This window comes from Coturnix japonica, chromosome 7 (genome assembly GCF_001577835.2).
Source record: "Coturnix japonica isolate 7356 chromosome 7, Coturnix japonica 2.1, whole genome shotgun sequence".
Lineage (NCBI taxonomy): Eukaryota > Metazoa > Chordata > Aves > Galliformes > Phasianidae > Coturnix > Coturnix japonica.
The window spans coordinates 23,458,120-23,466,806 of NC_029522.1; positions in this window are offsets into that span (position 1 = coordinate 23,458,120).

The following is an 8,687-nucleotide window of genomic DNA, read 5'->3' on the forward strand; positions in this document are numbered from 1 at the left end:
TAGTGCCTCTTTGGCTTGGTTTTAGAGGAGCTGAACCTCGCTTTTAGGAGTAATTCAATGCAGCCTTGCAGTTTTTTGACTTGTAGAAGGGAGACTGTCCCACTATTGGTGTGGGAAAGTCCCCGAGGCTGTTCCTGGGACTGCACCCACGCTGCTCAGCCCATGTCTGGCTCTCCTTTAGTCTTTCTATTATCCTTTTTTTCTTGTTTTCTTTTTTTAATGTCCTTTTTCCCATTCAGGTTGGCCCAGGGAGGAAGAGCTGGTAAGAGGAAGCCTTTTAGAGCAGTATTAGAGCCATGAAAACCCCGCCATACTTTTGTTATTTAGTGCACCTGATGTGATAGTCCTTACAGCCGTTCTTTGCTTTAGTCATTTACAAGCCCTGATTTGAGTCCAAAACAAGCTTCCTTGAAATAAAATAATCTTTCTCCACTCTTCCTGTAGAAGCCAAAAGTATTTTAAGTTGGACTGGACTGGCCAAGACACAAGGTGGAGAAGAGGCCGGTATGCTGGGGACATTTTAGTAATAAGAGAAAGAATATGAAAGGAAGGATTAAACCTGGTGTTTTATATGTATTTGTTGAGTCAATTTATAAGGTGCCTTTTGCAAAATATTTTGAGCACTGCATGAAAAACCACAAAGCAAAATATTTAAAAAATCTGGACACAAAGCCAACACGTCCCAGAATACAGCCAGGCAGCAGAGGAGAACCTGGCACTGGGTGAAGTTCTCTAACCACTGGGCACCAGCAGAAGGGTATCTGTATCTGTGGGGCAGGGTAAGGCGTGAAGGAATGGATCTTTTCCCTGCAGCCAGCCAGAAGGGTCTCTGCTGGCAGCCCAGTGGAAAGAAGTGGCCCCTACATGAGACACAGGGTAGCTCAGGCTGTCATTTCTCCTCCAAGCAGAGACCTGGGGTGAAGGACACTCTGGAAATAGGGTGACCTGGTGGAGCCTAGAGGTGACCCATTGCAATCCCAGCTGGTTACCAGATGGTCTACAAGAGCAGGGCTGCTCAACTGGGGAGCATGCCAATAAGGACAACTGGTGCTCCCCTGGCACTGCTGCCTCTGGCCTGGATTCAGCAAGAGGCCAATTAACAGCCCGTTACAGTGATTTCACCTGGCCACAGCAGGAACACAGATGTTCATGGCGATGTCTGAATTATGGGATTTTTTTGCTTGCATTTGAAGGTCAGGACAAGTGTTGATTCTGGTGGGTTGTGGTGCTGAGGGCAGCCTCCAGCTGGGCCTGCAGAGCCTGCTCTGGGCTTAGCCCTGACACAGGGCTGATGTGCTGCCTGTGCCTTTGGGAAGCATGTGGAACCCTCATGCAAGTTGCACCTTAAGGACTGTGGTTAAGAAGACCTCTTTGCAGTCACGTGCAGTTAGGTGAACTCTTGAGTGACTTTAAAGGCAGGCGTGTGACAAATATTGAGGATTTAGCTGAATTACAGACCTCAGGACAAAGCTGGAGGGTCTTCATTGTGTCCCTCCTAAATCTCTTTCGAGGGTGATTAGGGACTGATGAGGAATAGAGGAGAAAAATGATCATGCTGGGAGCTATAAAAAATTCAGGACACATTTTTTAGCATCTGTAGCACAGTTAATTTCCTGATGCAACATTTCTTCTGAAAACAGTTTTGTGTAATAGAAGTGAAGGAACAACTTGTTTGGGGGAACAATGTTAGATCTGTACAGAAGGGCATTAATCAGCTGTACAGAAGGACCTGGTGTGGCTCAGGCTGGGGGAGATGAGTGAGATCAAGCAAATGTTGTGAACTTGGTGGGTTTTATTACTCCCTTCCCTGCAGTCAACTTCATGCCTCTCTCACAACAAGGAAGACAGCAAAATCCTTAAAACCCAAGAAAACCAGCTTGTAAAACTACAGCTGTTGGTGGTGAGGCCCCAGATAGGACTGGGGTCTGTTTTCAGATCTAGTTTTTGCCAGCTGACTGGAGCTCAGTTTTACAAAGCAAAGCATCCTGTTAGTTGGTTGTGACAACTGCTAGAATAATAAGGCTTTGGGCAATTGCTGCTGGGGAAAGGGGTTTGGGATAGACTTTGAAAGAGGTCTGGGTTCTTCTTGGTTGGTTTTCCCAGTGGGAAGACCAAAGTGAAGTCAGGAATACTCTGAATGTGATCCATTTTACTGACACACAATCTGCTTGTCCTCCTGTCCATCCATCTGTCCTAGTCTTGGAAAAGAGATGGTATCAGGAATGACAGAGACCTGTCCTCCTTTTGGGGTCCTGAATGAGAAGCATGGGGTAACACACACATGGCAACTCCTCCTGCCTTTCTGTCACGTGGTTTTCAGGTATTATTTAGAGATTGCTGTTACCTTGAGGACTTTATCAAGCTACAAGCAGAGCTTATTTGCAGCCTGATTTCTTTAGAAGTATTTGCATGCCCAAAGCAGAGCGATACTGGTGTGGAAGATGTTAGAATAGGGGCTGATACTTGGCACTGCTGCAAAGCATTGCCGCAGGGGCTAGTTTGCATGCAGGAAGATTTGACCTTGAACTTTCTCCTGCAGTTCAAGCCAACATCCTCTACCCCCTAGGCCTGAAAAATGTTCCTCCCCCTCGTTTTAAAAATACATTTGTTATGTCTAATATCTCTGGCCAGGGCAGCGCTACAGACTTTTACCCGCAGAGCTATGTGGGTCAGGGGTGGGGGGTGATGTGATTTCTGAGCTGCTTTTGTTGTGCTCATCGAAGCACCCAGTGCAGCTATACCAGCAGAGCTGTACTTTTCTGAAGACAGCTTATTGCAGGGACGGTGACTTTACTGTTTCAGTGTGCAGTACAGCCCTGTTAGGCTTCCTGGGCTGACATTGGCTGTGACGTCCACGTTGCTGGTTCAAGAGTGGATCTGCATGGATGATGCTGAGCTTGCTATCAAGCCTTTCCAGGTGTTTCTCACCACCACTGGTTCTGCTGTGTCAGGAGAAGCTACGTTTTCCCACAGGCCATCATTTAAACCTCATGTGCACACAGGAATCTTTGTTGGCTCCCACACAGCTCTGTGCCCTGACCTGTCCCATGAAATTAAGAGACTGGCCCACAAAAGCTATTGAGATGGGGTTGTTTCTGCAGTAGCTAAATGGCTGGAAGGGTTTGAAACCTGCATTATCTTCCCAGATAAGAAGCCACTGCTTCTCCTCCATTTGCCTCTCCCAGAAGATGTGCATCCTCAGAGCACGGTGCAGCATGACAAAGCCAAACACTCTCACACATGGGGAGAGCTTGCTGAGATCTGCCTCCCATCTCTCCCTGTCATTCTGTATCCACCCACAGCTTCATGCACTTAGAGGTCCAGTCTAGCTGAATCCACAGTGGTTTGGTGCTCCACTGGCCCCCTACTGGTGCTGAGCTTCCCCTAGTATCTGGTGCCTGCTGGTTATTCTGGTGTGAACACAGCCCTGCCTGCTGAAAGCCTGCTTTCTTTTTGAGCATTGTGCAGGAAGAAGCTGGTTGGCATCCATGGTGGGTTTCGCACCTTTGTGCCACTTGCATGGAACCTCTCTCTGCTGACATTGCTGAGTTCACATGGCACAAGAAAGCAGCACTTAGGAAGACAGACTCCTAAATCATTAGAATTCCAGCTAGAAAAATTTGTTTCATTAAGAAGCTGAGCAATTCCAACAAGTGCAAGCAGTATGAGGAAGAGGATTCTTTTTCCAGCATACCCTCCATCACTTCCTATATCTATTGCAATTTCTAGTTCTGCAGTATCTGATGTGCTCAGTTTTTCCCTTCATCCTCACCTTGCAGCTACCAATGCATGCAGCCCTGCAGCAATGCAGCACTGCTTATTGGGCCGGGCTGGCTGAGCTTCTGGCATCCAGCAGAGGGCAAGCGAGCTAAGAGAGCATCTCCAATCCTGCAGTCCTTCCTCTGCTCACATCAGGCCCATGCTGGCAACCCCAGCACATCGCCAGGAAAGGTCATTTGGGATCGTTCTGGGCTCTCAGCAGATGAGATTCGTTTATCCAAAGTCATTTCCCCCCTCCTTTGTTGTTGTTGTTGGGGGGGATGTCTTTTATTGTCTTTTATCGGGACAAATTAGTGTATGCATCGTGAAAGTGATTTAAAGCCTTGTTAACTCTCAGAAGACTGCAGCAGAGAAGCAGCGGTTGTTATCCATTTGCTTCCTTTAAAGGGTCAGAGTTGGGCTGTACATGCTGCAGGCTGGGAAAGTCGACAGCACTGAAGGAAATCATGTTCTCATCTGCAATTAAATGCCTGTTGCATCTCCTGGCTCTCTGAGGCTTTTCTGAAAAATCCCAGTGCCTGCAATGAAGGTAAAAAAAAGTCATACTCTAGTTCATAGCTGTTCTGGTAGGTAAAAAGTGAATAATCTGCCTATTGCCTAGAATAATGCTGGATATTTGGATGTAAGGAGCAGGTATTTTACAATTGGGATAGTGAAGAATGGGAACAGGTTGCACAGAGGGGTGGTGGATGCCCCATCATTAGAGACATTCAAGGTCAGGCTGGACCAGGCTCTGAGGGCTGTCAAAGGGCTGTGTTTGCTCTTGGTTGCTCCCACAGCACAGTGTGGCCGTAGCAGAGTGCCCACAGGGACAGGCTGACCCGCAGGAGAGATGGGCACTGGAGAAGAAGGATGGATCAAGCACAGGGCAAGCAGCAAGTTGGCATCTTCTGGCCAGGCATGTATCTCAAAAGTCAGAGTCTTGCATGGGGTTTCATAGAATGTCCCAGATTAGAATCATAGAATCAGGGACCCGTAAGGATCAGTGAGTCCAAATCTTTTGGGGAAGTTAACTTGGAGCCTTCATTTTAGAGCTGTGGGTGAAGGAAGAGGACCTGTGCTTACAGATGGCTCTTTTTTCAGTGGAACAGGTTTCATTTGGAGCCTGTGAGAGACAATAAACAGGAAGTCCTGCAGTGACATTTTTATGGAGCTGCTTTGCAGAGTGGGGCTGAGCTTAAAACCCAAATTTAGTTTACTTGAGTGGGAGCAGCCTCGTTTTTAATGATGTCCACTCACTTTCAAAGCAACGTGATGAATTTTGGCTCAGGCAGCTCCCATGTCCACGCAAACCCACACTCTGGGTCCCTCCTGGTGCCTCCCCAAAGGCCCTTTACTCTTCCATGGGTCTATCTTGGCACTTGTCCTTTAAGACCTCAGCTGCACTGCTTTTGTGTGGAGTTAATTAGCAAGCTGTATTCTGCAGCAGAGATGACTTAATTTTAAGGCTTAAGTAGCTTTGTACATCAGGCCATTAAATTTTCCTTGGAAATAAGCAAGGAGCTATAAACCTAAAATTGTGCTCTACTGTGGAATGAGACACCAGAATCTTAAATGAAAGGATAGGAGCAGTTCTGGATAATAACTAACATGTGATAGTAAGTGATGAGGAGGGGCTGCGGGCTGGGTTTGTGCAACCTAAAGACAGAACCAGAGCTGGTTGTTGCGTTTGACTCTGAAGGGAAGATTCAGAAGAGATGGAGTTAGTTAGAAGTACCTTTTGGTGCATTTCCATTGCCCTAGGAGAGCTCTGTGCTTTTGGTTAAGATCTGAATGGTTCTCTGCCAATACAAGGCTATTCCCTGTATTTTTCCAGTGCTTGTTTTATGTGTCTCACGAGGCAAATGTAGTTACTTCTCTCAGGAGGCTCTGACTCTAGCAGCTAGGGACCAGCAGCTGGAGCTCTTTCTCACTACAGACTTACACCGCTCTTCCCTTTGCCTTCACCCGGTCCATCAGAGCCCTTTCCATGGGCTCATGTCATCCTTCCCTGCTCCTCCTTCCCACAGTGTTGTTACACAAAGCAGCATCTCAGCACGGTGCCTTGGAAAGGGCTGTTTTCTCTCCTGAGCAGAATCTCCAAAGTTGTTATTGCTTTTCCAACAGCAAACACCAAGCAAATGGAAACGTTGGCTGATCCTGCTTGTAAAATTCTTGAGCATCGACGTGTGCTTTGAAATGCTCTCACCCCTCTGCCCTGCCCAAAGGGTACCAGATGCTGGGGGAAGCCTGTCAGCACCAATGTCAGAGGGACCTATGGGTCCTCTCATTTGTCAGATTTGACCATGAAGGTCAAAGAACAGGTCAGGAAGCTCTATGGCTGGTAGATGTAGGCCATGTTATGGCTCTATTCACCACCACCAGGTCCTTAAGGATTCATCTTCCTTGTCCTTACGAGGTAAGCTTCTATCAACAATGAACCCAGTGCATGCTGAAGTCAGAGGCACTGTGCTGATAAATCCCTTCTGCTCTTGTATTGTCATCCCTATAGCCTGAGTCATGATGCCTCACTGCCCCACATCAGTATTGAATCTTTTCTGCTCTTCCTGGCAGCTGCTGGGCCTCAGGCTGCTTCTTACCTTTGAGGTTAATGAAGGCATCTTGGAGGGATATCTAGGGATGAGCAAAGGGGTTTGGCTGGGGGATGTAACCACAGCTCAGAGCTACCACCGTGGCTCCATGTCCCACACCAATGGCCAGCTTTAGCTTTGTTGATCTCTAGTCAGTGCTGCAGAAATCTGGACAAACCAGCCCAGACCAGTCCAGCGCATTTGTAACAACTGGGTCAGGATCACAGATAATGAGTTTAGGGCTGCTCTAAAGATGTGTCAGATAGAATCCATGTAAAGAGGGTGGCCTATAATTGACCCTTCTGCTGACATCTGCACTCTGCACCTGGGGAGAGCAGTGTGGGGAAGGAGCGGGCCCTGGGGCACATAGCGGATGGGGGTCGGTGGTCATCCCTAGGGCACAGCTGCTCTGCAGACCTCATTCCTCATTTGCTCATGGCCAGAGTCGGCCAAACCTCTGGACGAAAGCAAGAGGCCCAAGGGCTCATCCTCACAGCCTTCTTCCTCGCTGCCTTCCCTTTCTCATCAGTGCAGGGCAGCTCAGTGATGCAGGAGGCTCTTTGCAGGGAAAGCGCTTTGTGTCAGCCTCTTCAACGGGAGGCCGCAGAAATACCAAGGCGCTTTTATTCCACTTCTCTCTTTTTATTTATTTATTTTTCTTCCTTACCCCTGGAGCTACAAATGAGGGCAAGAAAAATGCAGGAGGATGCATTGTTTTCTTTTCCCCCCCACCCAGCGCTGTAAAATACCCCTTAATGGTTGGGAGCGAGAGGATCTCTGGGCTGGGCCTCCACTTTGTGTTTGCGAGTTTATTTTTCTTAATTCATCCTTGACAAAGGACAGAGCCATAAAAGACCCGACCAGCACGTCTGTGGGAAAAATCGGCCCTGAAAAGGGTCGGGAGGAATACAGACGCATTTACAAACAATCCCGAGGGCGAAAGCCTCTGTGAAATGCGGCTGCAGTTATAAGTCGCCTTTCTAGGAACAAGCCTACATCTGTTTGGCAATGCCATATTTTGTAGGGTAAAATAAACCCTTGAGAACAAACAGGCCAGCTTCTTCAGAGGGGTAAATGCCTGAGAACAGAGCTCGCTTGTTAATCCTAAAACTGTCAGCAGAGACCCGCTGCAGAAATTATAGCCGGGCATGGGCACTCGAGCTGCTTTCTCCTTGCCTCCCATCAGCACAACAGCTGTAAAACCCTCTTTGTTGTTCTCCCATGGCCGAGCGGCTCTGCACAGAGCTCTCTGCTGGGGCAAGAAGCGGTGACACTGGGTGCTAATTGTGAGCCTGCCCCTTGCCAGGAGTTATTAATGTCATGGCACAATGGTGTTGCACTGAGTGTCTGGCAAAGAACAGGGCTGAAATCCTCCCCTAGGGGAGTGAACCCCCATCAGCCACCTAAAAAATGCTTTGCAATGAGGCTCAGGCTGTCCCTTGAGCTTACAAAGGCGGAAAGGCAGATGTCAGCCCGTGTACTGAGGGTGTGAGGGCACGGCTCTTACCACTGAGAGAAAACCAACGTTGGATGCTTGGAATATTTAACCGCCTGCAACAGATAATTAGCCAAACCCTCTTACGCCTCCAAATATAGATTCATTAGTCATATGAAAATATCTCATTGGAACCAAATGTGAGTCATTAGTGAAGTCAACGGCGGATCATAAAAAAGGTACCGAGAGCCTTGAGAAATCGTGAGCGCGCGGCGAGAACAACTCAGCGCGTTGTACATGGAACATCTGCTCACAGGGGCTGCTGCATCCCCATTCCCACCATGAGATGTGCATCAGGAACAAATACAGAGTGTGCACTGAGCTGCTGCTTCTGCTCCTTTTTTTCTTTTAGCCTCTAAAAGGAGAGGGACTCTGTTTGGTGAAACCCTCGTGAAAATGGAGTTATTCTATGGTGAAATCTGGGGAGTGGGGTGGGAACGTGTGCTTAGTGCTGGGATGCATCGTGGGTGTTTCCCATCCCTTTCTGCCCCTATTGGTCCCACAAATACGTTGTGAAGCTCCGTGGTTCCATGCTGGGAATTGAGTTGCACGAGGGGCACTTCACCTTTTCTTTAGTCTGAAAAGGAAAGCACGAACAGCAGAAAACCTGCAGCAGGGAATGGCAGATATAAGTGCCATGACGCTGACATTCCCCTGGCTGAGCGAGCTCAAACTCAGTGCATGGCTTTAGCAATGTCATCTCACGACGAAATGACCAGATGTTCCCAGCTCCATCAGTAAGGTTCACACACAGAATCACACAGAATGACCCGGGTTGGAAGGGACCTCAAGGATCATGTAGTTCCAACCCCCCTGCCTGGCAGGGCCACCAAACATACACC